The sequence below is a fragment of the Lygodium microphyllum genome, chromosome 4, assembly GCF_053477565.2.
Source record: "Lygodium microphyllum isolate KBCC chromosome 4, Lygodium_microphyllum_v1.1.10, whole genome shotgun sequence".
NCBI classification, from domain to species: domain Eukaryota; kingdom Viridiplantae; phylum Streptophyta; class Polypodiopsida; order Schizaeales; family Lygodiaceae; genus Lygodium; species Lygodium microphyllum.
In genome coordinates this window covers 109,462,913-109,475,555 of record NC_141138.1, presented here as the reverse complement: position 1 = coordinate 109,475,555, position 12,643 = coordinate 109,462,913, and the positions used below count along the sequence as shown (strand labels likewise).

Genomic DNA, 12,643 nt, shown 5'->3' with positions numbered 1-12,643 from the left:
CTTGTATGGCTTGAAGCAAGCACCTAGAGCATGGTCTGACAAGATAGGACAGTATCTTGTCACTATTGGCTTTCAGATTTCCAAGGCAGATTTCTCACTTTATGTGAGAAAAACAGAGAAAGGTATTATGCTACTTGTCATTTATGTTGATGATTTGATTATGACAGGTGACAGTGATGAAGATATCCTTCATGTGAAAATGCTATTGAAGCAGAAGTTTGAGATGAAGGATTTGGGAGAGCTGCGTTATTTCTTGGGCATTGAGGTGATTAGATCACCAAGTGGGATACAGCTCTTGCAGAGGCAGTATGGATTGGACATGCTGTCCAAATATGGGATGACAGGCTATAAGCCTATTTCAGTTCCTTTGGAGCAGAATGTGAAGCTGAGCACAGATGCAGGTGGGCTTCTAGAAGACCCTACTATGTACAGACGCATAGTAGGAAGTTTGATTTATATGACTATTACCAGGTGAGATTTGAGCTATGCTGTTGGATTGGTAAGTCAGTTTATGCAGGCTCCAAGGAAACCACATTTGGATGCGGCTAGACGCATACTCAGGTATGTGAAGTCCACATTGCAGTATGGACTATTTTATGAGACTGGGGTTCAGATACAGCTGCATGGATACACTGATGCTGATTGGGCTAGTAGTATTTCTGATAGACGATCTACCAGTGGATATGTGTTCTCTTTTGGGAGTGCTGCAGTCACTTGGAGCAGCAAGAAACAGCCTACAGTTGCCTTATCCAGCACAGAGGCTGAGTACAGGAGCGCAGCAATGGCTGCATGTGAGGTAGCTTGGTTGCATAAGCTACTTTATGATATGCATCAGTCTACAGATGGGCCAGTGGTCATTTATTGTGACAACATGAGTAGTATACACTTGGCAAATAACCCAGTCTATCATGCTTGAATAAAGCACATTGAGGTGCATTATCACTATGTGCGAGAGAGGGTTTTACTAGGTCTTATTGATCTAGTTTATGTCAGCACAGAGGATCAGGTAGCTGACATATTCACGAAGGCATTGGGCGCAGAGAAGCTGCGCAAGTTCAGAGACCTGCTTGGTGTGCAGGAATTGGGATTGAGCTCGAGGGGGAGTGTTGAGATATCGAGCTCCACTCGTGATATGCCAGGGTGACTATTGTGTATTTATGTCACCGACTTGTCAGTTGCAGACGCGGTTGGTACACCGCCCATGAATAATAGCTACATGATAGCTATCCTTATCTACTCTAGTTTGTGGCTCAGTTAGTATGCCACCTTAGTTAGTAGAGTTTGGTTTGAGACCCATATATAGGGTTCTTCTATTTCTTTGTACTAGAGTTCTTTTTTGGCTTACACAACTAAGAAGAGGAAAACTGTTTTCAGCCTCCACCCTTGTGTGTATTCCCCCATTGTGCAAGCAAGAAAGCTACAAGTGAGACTCCTTCCTTCTCTCCCACAATCTTGACAATTACATGCTAGATTCCCCATTTATCCCTTCCATTTAAATAATTGATCTCCCAAGGCTATTGCAGAGTACTAGTGTTGTACAAACATTAGTCTTCTCAAAAGCTATGATGAGTGCCATAAGATTACACAAGGTACATGGTTGTTCAACCTGACCTTCTAGAGATGGACAATCCGTCCCCACATTGTGATTAGCAATACTAAAGTAGTAATCTACTAGTAAATGATTGACATCAAGATTTTACTATTTTTCTTGTTATGATAGGTCTTCTAAGATTAATGTAGCAAATTCCCCTACCTAGAATACGTGTCCATGTTGACTTGACTATATTTAGTAGCTCCCTCCCTTAATGTTGATCTAGTACTAAGCTAACAACACTTATCATGAAAACCCTTCCTTTACATACTCTGTTGATATTTGCTTAAAATGATGTTGATGTTTTGAGACAATATGGTATTTTCATCAATTTATAATTTGTAGGAATGAAAGTTTTAACTAGAAATTTCATTCAAACACACATGCTTCCAATATTATAACTAATCCCTTGGTCAAGTTAGCTAGCATCATACAGATATAAGGAATTAGTATACTCTCTCAATATTTCTGATGCTCTATTTATGATTGACAAAATACTTGGATCCCATCCTTGGTTAAATGGAGATATAGAACAATATTGGTTGTAGTTGAACCCTACCATTGCTATCTAGTATATCTCTCTTGTTGCAAAGGACTAGATTTCCACAAAAACCTTACTCCTTTTGAGTTACATGCTTTGGAAAACCACTGCTTGTCTAGTTAGAAGGTTTTCTCTATTAATTACTTAATTGCTTATCTAGTAAAAGCCTACAAAGAGCTTACTTCTTTAATTGATTATCTTAGTAGAATTTTAGTTTCATTGCCTAATATTAATTATGAAAGTTCATGTGATCTAGACTATTATAATTGTTTACTACTTACAACTATCAATAAGCTATAGTAGGTCAATTCTCTCCCCCTAATCCCCTTACCATCCAATTTCATTGAGAGACAAGGTGTATCAATAATCCATATTGGAATTGGACAACCCTCCTTTTTAACTATCGATGGAAATAAGAGATTACTCTCCTTAGCAACATCTAATAGAAGCTCTTCCTAAAGTGAAAACCAAAGATAGTATGTGGAATCAATGAGATATTAATGACATTACCAAAAATCTAAAATGATCCAATAACTCTAGATATGTTAGATTTTTGTGTTTCAAGAAATAAAATTCTTAAACTTCAAGCTCATTGCAAGGAAAAGTAAAAGATTTATTCATAGTCTCTTTGTTCCAAATAAAGCTTTCGACTTTATAAAGTCAAAGGAGATATTTTGCAAAGTTGTAAAGAATCCTAGTTCAAAACAAGTCTTAGAAGATAACATGATTTCCTTAGGATGAAAATATACAGAAAATCTTAGTGAAGTTTTTTGTAAACTAAAAGAGGTTTGGATGCCCCATTTAAAGGAGAACTGCATTAGTCAAACATCTAAGAGATTTAGACCATTTTGTCAAGGTATTGAAGGGCTTGGTTCATATTCTTACTAGTGACATAAAAATATTCTACCACACCTTCTTGCAAATGAACTTTAATAAAGGCCTAATTAATCATATTCTTATTGTCTCATTTGAACCCATTTAGCCTTATAGAAGAGTTGTGGGATAGTTGGAAAAAGCTATGATTCATGCCTTGAATACAAGATTTGTTTTACAAGAATCATATTATTGGGCTTTGATAAGAACTTCCCTAGTGTAAATAGAACTTAAGACCTACATATTGGATGAATTATATTGTGTGACCAATAATGTGTCTTTGTCAAGATTAGAAAAAGCTACCTAAACTTTACAAGATGACGTCTTTACTATTACGTTAGCCCTCATTAAGGAACTAGATCTACCAGTCCCATCGTAACCAACATCGCAATACTTTAAAAACTTTGTAAAATCCACAAAAAAATCCTTTGCATGGATTACAAATGCCTACAATTTCTTATCCTCCTTAGTTGCATCCCTCTTAGCTACAACTACAACCCTTAGTCTACAAGATATTTCAATAATATACGTAAATTTTATAAAGCAATTTGGTCGTCTTTCCAAGGAAATAAATGCTTATTGGATTGTACAAAATCAATAAAATTTTCTAGTTGTCCTTCCTATCAAATTTTCACCATCCGCAATTTTTTATATTACTTCTTACAAAGAAGCTACCCTAAATGAAGGGCAACAAAATATTATGGAATCCAACATTAGATCTCATAAATTTTGCTAAGAAACTCAACTATGTTGGACTTAAGAAGACTAGAAATATAGAGTGTAGAGTTAAAACAAATCCAAAGGTGTGCAAATAGACATAGATTCCTTTCTTGAACTTAATCATGAGATACTTAATAATTGCTTTGTAAAGGTGGCACAAACCATTAAAAAACAAATAAAGACCTATGGGATACCCTTGCTCTCCCTCATGTTGTAACTTATACATTTATTTCTTTTATATTAAGTATGTTAGAAAATGATCCAAACTTAAAAATTTTGAAGCAATATCTACTTTCAAACTATCATTTTGGCATGTGAGTGACCTATGCTTCATCAACCACCCTTATATTAGTAATTGTCTAAGTAAGTATAAACTAATATTGAGTTCTATTTATATGGCCATATTGCCAAAAATATGTTTTATACCTTAATTACCCTACATGTATTGTATAATATCATAATTTTTATTTGATTACTAATCTTTTATACAAAAGATTATTATGAAACAATCTTTCATACAAAAGATTGTTTTGTACTACGAAGGCTATATTCCCCCTCATATAAGTAGAATGTTTCAACTAATCATTCATTCGTACAAAAGGATTAAGATTGTAATTTCAATTCTAGATATTTCTTAGTAAATCTATTGAATGGCTATATTTCACAATAATGTCTATGTTATGCTAGCCATGATTTAACATCCTTTCTTTGTGCACTAATATGCTTAGGTTGAAAATATTCTAGGAATAAGTGCTTAGTGTATATCATAAATGGTGTAGGCATCTGCACTTAACAATTCTCAACAATTTGCTTATGAGATCATGGTGTCAACTTGAGACAATTAGCTCAATAGAAATTAGAATCAATATGATTATCAAATAAATATTACTAAATGTTTACTAATTATGAATATTCATTTTAATAAATATTCATATTATTCATTCAAAGACTATTTTAATTTTGTGTGCATATTTTTAGATCGTCATGGCACACACTAGCAAAAAGCACAAAGCGAGAAACACTCACAAAACAAAAGCATAAAGCTTTCATTAGCGGAGTCATTAGAAGAATGTCAAGTGTACATAAAGCTCCTTACATGGTGAGGGAGAATACTCAACTTGTGAGAGAGAGGATATTGATTGTCAGGTAGTAGCTCTAAGGGTGGCTTCAACAAGTAGATTCACTTGACATGTCCCAAGTCAACCAATGATATGCTATAGTATTGCTAAAACTATGTTAGTATAGTGCTTTTGAGAGGGCGGTTGCAGGGCTTTTGTTGGGTTAGCTTAACCCTACTCCCATAGACCCTATGTGGCATAGCCACATTTTTGTTGGGGAGTGAGGTCTCCCTCCCCCCTACTGTAACTAGGTGCAACTCGACTCTTACAAGGAGGATGATTCTGGGAAGGTGCATCGTCTCCGTAAGGAGTGCCCTAATGTAGACTATGGGACTGGAACTTTTATGGCAAACCATCATGATCGACATTACTATGGTAAGTGCAGCTTCACTTATGTTTATCAAAACGCTTAGGAGTTTCATGCTTGCATTTTTTTCCTTTATTTTAGCCTAATTGTAGCCTTCATTTAGGCTATTTTAAAGGAGATAGAAATAGTTTTAGCCTCCTATTTGGTTATTAGTACTTCTAATGTTGAAAAACATTATATTTTGTGTTCTTTATTGAAGGGCGTAATGCACAATTTGGAAAAAAAAGGTATAGATTTTTCTTTAATTTACTAAAATAATCCCTCCTTTCTCAAAAAAGCAAGATATCCAAACATATTAAGGCTAAGTGGACCACTTAAATGAAGTCAACAATGGGTTTAATTTTGGACTTGCACCACCTTGTCACTGCACCATTGTGTAAGCATATGCCCTGAAGGGCAATGCTAACAAAATTACATATAGAGTGAGTATCCTCATCTTCTAATGGTGGGCTTAGATAATAGTAGACCAACGTTCAAAACAAATGGTGTGCAGAGCAAACTATGACATGTCGAAAAAGCATTGCAAGTTATCATGTCTGTTGACATCTGAGAGTGACTAGCCTACTATAGACTGACAATATGAGCTCCACTGAAGGATTTGAGCTCCCACTGTTATCTATCTCACCTTAGTCACCAAATGGACTAATTCACCAATGAAATAAGGAGGATAGAACCACTATCCATTCAATATTTCATCCATAATCATGCATTCTTGGAGTGAGTTAGGGTGGCCATCAACCAAGTTTGAACCGGCCCTAAACCATTAGCAAACAAAGATTTCATGAACATGAATGCAGTGGTGCTCTTACAACTCATCCTAGAAGAAACATCAATTTTCAATCGCTCTTTTCCTCTACTTAGTGATATGCTTAAACTCAGCGCGGGTAGCCTTTCCTGATTTGAGATCCGAGTTGCGTTTCGGGTAGCCGAGGGCAAGCCCCCACTCTGAAGAGCCCGATCCGACACATGCAGCCTAGAACAGGCACCTGCAAACAGTCGCCACCTCGACGAGGAGATAAACCACCCTTACAGAGCAACGTCACTGCACGGTGTTGCCGATACATTTCAACCAAGTGGGGATGACCAATTCCACCCTCCCTTGAAGAAGGGGAGAGGGTGTGGGGGAGTTAGGGATGCTCAAGCATGCATGCCCTTGGACGAGCCGCGGGTGCAAGTTGTGTTCAAAGACTCGATGATTCACAGAATTCTACAATTCACACTATGTATCGCATTTCGTTGCATTCTTCATCATTGCAAGAGCCAAGATATCCATTGCTGAAAGTTGTTGTGTTTTGTTTTTCAATCCTCCTAAGGGGAGGAATCTCAGACAAGACAAGGTTTATTAAGTTCCTCCTACCACTCCCGCGTGCGGGGAGGGACAAAGGGTTTATCAAGGCAGCAATGTGCCTGAATGGGCACAATGGAGGGGGATCACCCTAAGCAAGGGAGAGAGGTCGAAGACGTCCCTCCTTCCTTCTCCACCCACACGGTTGTGGAATGACCCTGAAGCATAGCCTCTCCCACTATTGCCCAACTCCGACGAGGGGAGAGATGATGCCGACCGCACCTCCAAGCGCGATTCCTCACGAACATTCCACGGTTCGCATTCTTCTCACGAATCTGTGTCAATGATCCTTTCGCAGGTTCACCTATGGAAACCTTGTTACGACTTCTCCTTCCTCTAAATGATAAGGCTTAATAAACTTCTCACAACGTCATTGGTGGCGAACCACCAGCGTCGTCGCAAATTCAAAAACTTCACCGGACCATTCAATCGATAGGAGCGATGGGCGGTGTGTACAAAGGGTAGGGACGTAGCCAACGCGAGCTGATGACTCGCGCTTACTAGGAATTCCTCGTTGAAGATCAATAATTACAATGATCTATCCCCATCACAATGAAATTTCAAAAGATTACCCAGACCTCTCATCCCACGTGGTAAACTCATTGAATTCATCAGTGTAGCGCACGTGTGGCCCAGAACATCTAAGGGCATCACAAACATGTTATTGCCTCAAACTTCCATGGCCTAGACAGCCATAGTCCGTCTAAGAAGTTGGCCACAAAGAGGATCCTTTGTATAACTAGTTAGCAGGCTGAGGTCTCATTCGTTAACGGAATTAACCAAACAAATCACTCCACCAACTAAGAACAGCCATGCCCCACCACCCATAGAATCAAGAAAGAGCTCTCAATCTCTCAATCCTTACTATGTCTGGACCTAGTAAGTTTCCCCATATTGAGTCAAATGAAGCCGCAGGCTCCACTCCTGGTGGTGCCCTTCCGTCAATTCCTTTAAGTTTCAGCCTTGCAACCATACTCCCCTTGAAACCCAAAAACTTTGATTTCTCATAAGGTGTTGGCGAAGTCATCAAAATAACATCCGCCAATCCCTAGTCGGCATCGTTTATGGTTGAGACTAGGACGGTATCTCACCCCACCCGACCTCACCCCCCATGACACAGCACACCACCCCGCCTAAAAAAATCCTGCTCTACCCAACCCCCCGCCCCCCCACGACATGGCAACCCCCCTCAAAAAAACCCACTCCACCCAAGTCCCCCCCCAACGACATGGCAACCCCCTCGAAAAAACCCCGCTCCATCCATGCCACCCCACTCTCACCCCCCATGACACATCACACCACCCCGCCTAAAAAAACTCTGCTCTACCCAACCCCCCGCCCCCCCACGACATGGCAACCCCCCTCAAAAAACCCCACTCCACCCAAGTCCCCCCCCAACGACATGGCAACCCCCTCGAAAAAACCCCGCTCCATCCATGCCACCCCACTACACCTCAAGAAACCCCACTTAATCCAACCCACCTCACCCCCCCCACGACACGGTGCACCCCCCACCTAAAAAAACCCTGCTCCACCCAACCCCCCACCCCCCCACAACATGGCACAATCCCCCCCTCCAACAACATGGAAACCCCCCTCAAAAAACCCCGCTCCATCCACACCACCCCAACACACCTCCAAAAACCCTGTTCAACCCACCCCACCTAACCTCACCCCCCCAAAGACATGGCACACCCCCCCACCCCACCCCACCTCACCCCCCATGACACGGCGCACCCCCCCTAAAAAAACCCTGCTCCATCCACACCACCCCACTGCACCTCAAAAAACCCCGCTCAACCCACCCCACCTCACCCCCCCACAACACGGCGCACCACCCCGCCTAAAGAAACCCCGCTTCACCCAACCCCCCGCCCCCCACAACATGGCAACCCCCCTCAAAAAACCCCACTCCACCCAAGTCCCCCCCCCCCCCCCTCCCAACAACATGGCAACCCCCCTCGAAAAAACCCTGCTCCATCCACGCCACCCCACTACATATAGAGTGAGTATCCTCATCTTCTAATGGTGGGTTTAGATTATAGTAGACCAACATTCAAAACAAATGGTGTGCAAAGCAAACTATGACATGTCGAAAAAGCATTGCACGACATGGCAACCCCCCTCAAAAAACCCCACTCCACCCGTCCCCCCCCCCCAACAACATGGCAACCCCCCTCGAAAAAACCCTGCTCCATCCATGCCACCCCACTACATATAGAGTGAGTATCCTCATCTTCTAATGGTGGGTTTAGATTATAGTAGAACAACATTCAAAACAAATGGTGTGCAAAGCAAACTATGACATGTCGAAAAAGCATTGCAAGTTATCATGTCTATTGACATCTGAGAGTGACTAGCCTACTATAGACTGACAATTTGAGCTCCAATGAAGGATTTGAGCTCCCACCGTTATTTATCTCACTTTAGTCACCAAATGGACTAATTCACCAATGAAATAAGGAGGATAGAACCGCTATCCATTCAATTTTTCATCCATAACCATGGATTCTTGGAGTGAGTTAGGGTGGCCATCAACCAAGTTTGAACCGGCCCTAAACCATCAACAAACAAAGATTTCATGAACATGAATGCAATGGTGCTCTTACAACTCATCCTGGAAGAAACATCGATTCTTAATCGCTCTTTCCCTAGAAGGTCTCCTTGCTTTGTTTCATGAAGAGTATGCTAGTTACCTTTTTGGCCTTCAATCTTCTAGCTTTCTTCCATATTTTGGCTCTTCACACACAAAAATGGCATGAATGCATTCAAACATACCCATAAGCAAATGAAACATATATCTATAAGTTTTTAGTTCACACCAATACATAAAGAATACACTCTTTGATTCACATAAAATGATCACTCACACAAGTACACATTATGATAATGTATGTACAGTAGGCCCAAGGAAATAAAGTAGAAGAAAATAAAATAATAGTAGACCTATACACAAGCACTATGGGTCATAAATATGACAATATCTTAAAAATAAATATAAATATTATAAAGAAACACATTAAACACCTTTCTCTTTCTCACCGCTCTAAGTAAAAGATAAACTATGCTCACCCCATTCCAATAGGAGGAAGAGTTGGCCACACCACCCCTCCCCCTTGTTGGGGGTAAAGGTACCCATGTGCCTAGCCACTAGGTATTACTACACTGATAGTACCCACACACATGTACACTGCAAGTGGCAAGCGCTTATCACTGTCACTTCCTTCTTTATTCTTTCAATGATGTTTGAATAAAGGGTTGGCTACTTTCATAGCATGATGACTATTGGGAGTTTCCACATCCTCTCTCTCTCTCTCTCTCTCTCTCTCTCTCTCTCTCTCTCTCTCTCTCTCTCTCTCTCTCTCTCTCTCTCTCTCTCTCTCTCTCTCTCTCTCTCTCTCTCTCTCTCTCTCTCCTTCCACCATAGCTCTTGCTTCCACTCATGTGCTTCCACTTTCAAATCACTCCCTTCAACTAGTATCAAAGCCAACCATTCAAGGAGCTTATTCATCCTTTGCTTCAGCCTAGATTCAAAGCTTCAACTTAAGGTTTCATTGCAGCTATTGTTTCTTTCTCTTGAGGTATGCATTGAGTCTTTCCTTCTTCCGGATTATTCTAGCTTGCTCTACACTTGTTGAGGAGCCTCCTAAGGCTTAGCTAAGCCTTGTTGAGTGCTTATTGAGTTGAGGAGAAACCATTTTATCCATTTTGAGTGGATATAGAGCATGTTGCAAAATTCTTGGACAGCTATGGTAGCTTGACAGCACTGTCTCATTTTGGCCATAAGTTTTTCATACAATATCGACTTTAGGTGTTCTATAGCTAGAAACAAAGAGTGTGACCTAAAAATTTGGATACTCATAGAGTTGATTATGTGCAATTTTCTATTATGTGTTTCACATATAATAGAATTGTTCTAGTTTGAACAACAAACACTAAATTCCATAATGCATGTTTGATGCTTCAGGGATGCTATTTTGGTGCCCAGATGTATGATTATGATTTTGAGTTGATTTGAGTACACATTTGGCTGAGTTTTCTCAGAGATTTAATTACTATAATAACAAGGTTGAATGTTATTTGTATGGGAAAGGCATATGCCTCTTGTCACTTGATGCTTTATGCACAAATGTTTGCTTAACAGTTGGGGATGCTTGACACATGTCTTAGAATGCTTTTGGGCTTGATTGAGCTCGCATACACTCAATTGATTTGATTGTCATATCCCTATTGTTCATAGTAGATAGAAAGTAGTTGTTTGATAAAGATTATGCTCATTATGCTTTGAAGCTACTCGGGTACCACATATTGGATGTACCAACACTTTGGCTGTCATGTATGCCTATGGATATGTTTATGGCATGCTCCTAAGCTAAGGTTGGAGATTAGATGCTTTGATATTGGCTATCATTCATATCCTTGGATGCTATAATTAAAGTCTTTCATACTACTTGGGTTCAATGCTTTTGGATGTATGCTCTATGGATCTTGGATACTTGGATGTCATTCACATGATGTTTTGAGCTTTGCTTGCTCATTTGGCATTCAACTTTCACTTCAATGGAAGCTACCTGGCTTTGTGTATTGAGCCACATTGGCACTTAGATGTACTATAGAGCATCTGGTTTATGCAGTTGAGCTTGAGCTTATCATAGTGAGACAATGGGACTCAATATGATATGTACATGGTCTCTTGATATTTATTGGATACAATTACCCTATCGTGAGTTGATTTGATCTCTTCCCTTAGACCTTGTACTCATGTCTGTTAGGGTGTTGTCAATAGTATTTATATGCTTCTAGGTTATGTATTGAGCTTTTTCTTAGTGGGCCATGCATGTAGCAATTCTCTTTATTTACCCTTGAGACCTACCCTCTACATGATGTCTATGCCTATTGCATGTATGGTTATTAACACACTACAGTTGTGACAATCTTCAATGCACCAGTTATTCCTATCTTGTTCCTTCTTGTTTGCTCATAGTTGATTGTTGACATATTGCTGCAATTTATTACAACAACCTATCATTTCAGTTTATGCATTATATTTTAGGGCATTACCTAGCCTTGATAGTCTTTTTCTTATAGGTTTTGGACATCCAATTACTTTGGCAGTATCTCTAGACTTCCACTTGATTTAGTGGTGGTTTTGGAGTTGATTTACAAGGTATTATAGTAGCCCATCTTACCCTTATTTATACTTGTGTGCTCTCATTATGGCTAATGGTTCTTGTGATATTGCTATCTTCAATATTGAGAAACTAAATGGGACTAATTATAACTATTGGAAGACCCGGATATGGTAGGCTTTAGTGTGAAAATTACAAGTTTGACTACTCAAAATGGAGGTGCTGAACCCCAAAACATTGCGGCTAAGGATTGGGATGAACTGGATGAGCTATGCATGTCCACAATCATTTTATCACTCTCTATGCAGGTTCACTACAATGTTATAACTAGAAATCAAACTGCATATGAGCATTGGACATAGATTAATAATCTTTATGACAATTAGAGTCTTGTAGCTCAAATGCATTGGCTAAATTAGTTGATGGACCTTTGCATGAAGAAAGGGACTTCTATGTCTGCACACTTGAATAATTTTCACTCCATCATCAGCCATTTATATTTCCAAGAGATTGAGTTCAAGGATATTTTGTATTCTTTATTTCTGCTTATTACTCTACCTGAGTCATGGAACACTTTATATACAGCTCTTTGTGCTAAAGATGAGCTAAAATTGTAGGACATTGAGAGTGCCCTCTTGATAGGTGAACAAAAAGAATATGGATACTTCTTGTACATCCCATGCATTGACTATGAAAGGCCCATAGGATGGAAATGGCCATGGTAAAGACTCTAATAGGTCTCGTTCTAGGACATGCGAACAATCTTACAGTAAGCCCCATGGCCGTAAGTTTGATCTTACTTGTTATTACTATGGCAAAGCATATCATATTCAATCACATTACCATAAAATGCACAAGACAAGCGCAATGAAAAAAGAAAGGATAAATAACAGGACAAGAATGATGATTGTAACATTGTGTCTAGCAAGTCTAGCATTAAGATTGAGGAGATTAGTGTG

At 39.8% G+C, this 12,643-nt stretch overlaps 1 non-coding gene and 1 pseudogene across 1 annotated transcript; both read right to left on the bottom strand.

Annotated features, from left to right (window-relative positions):
- Positions 1 to 6,341: 6,341 nt before the first annotated feature.
- Positions 6,342 to 6,494, bottom strand: LOC148037464 (5.8S ribosomal RNA). The gene has a single exon (XR_015690810.1). It is a non-coding gene; the product is annotated as a 5.8S ribosomal RNA (ribosomal RNA).
- A 350-nt stretch (positions 6,495 to 6,844) lies between these two features.
- Positions 6,845 to 7,535, bottom strand: LOC148037463 (18S ribosomal RNA; annotated as a pseudogene; the record flags this gene model as incomplete).
- Between the last annotated feature and the right edge of the window lie 5,108 nt (positions 7,536 to 12,643).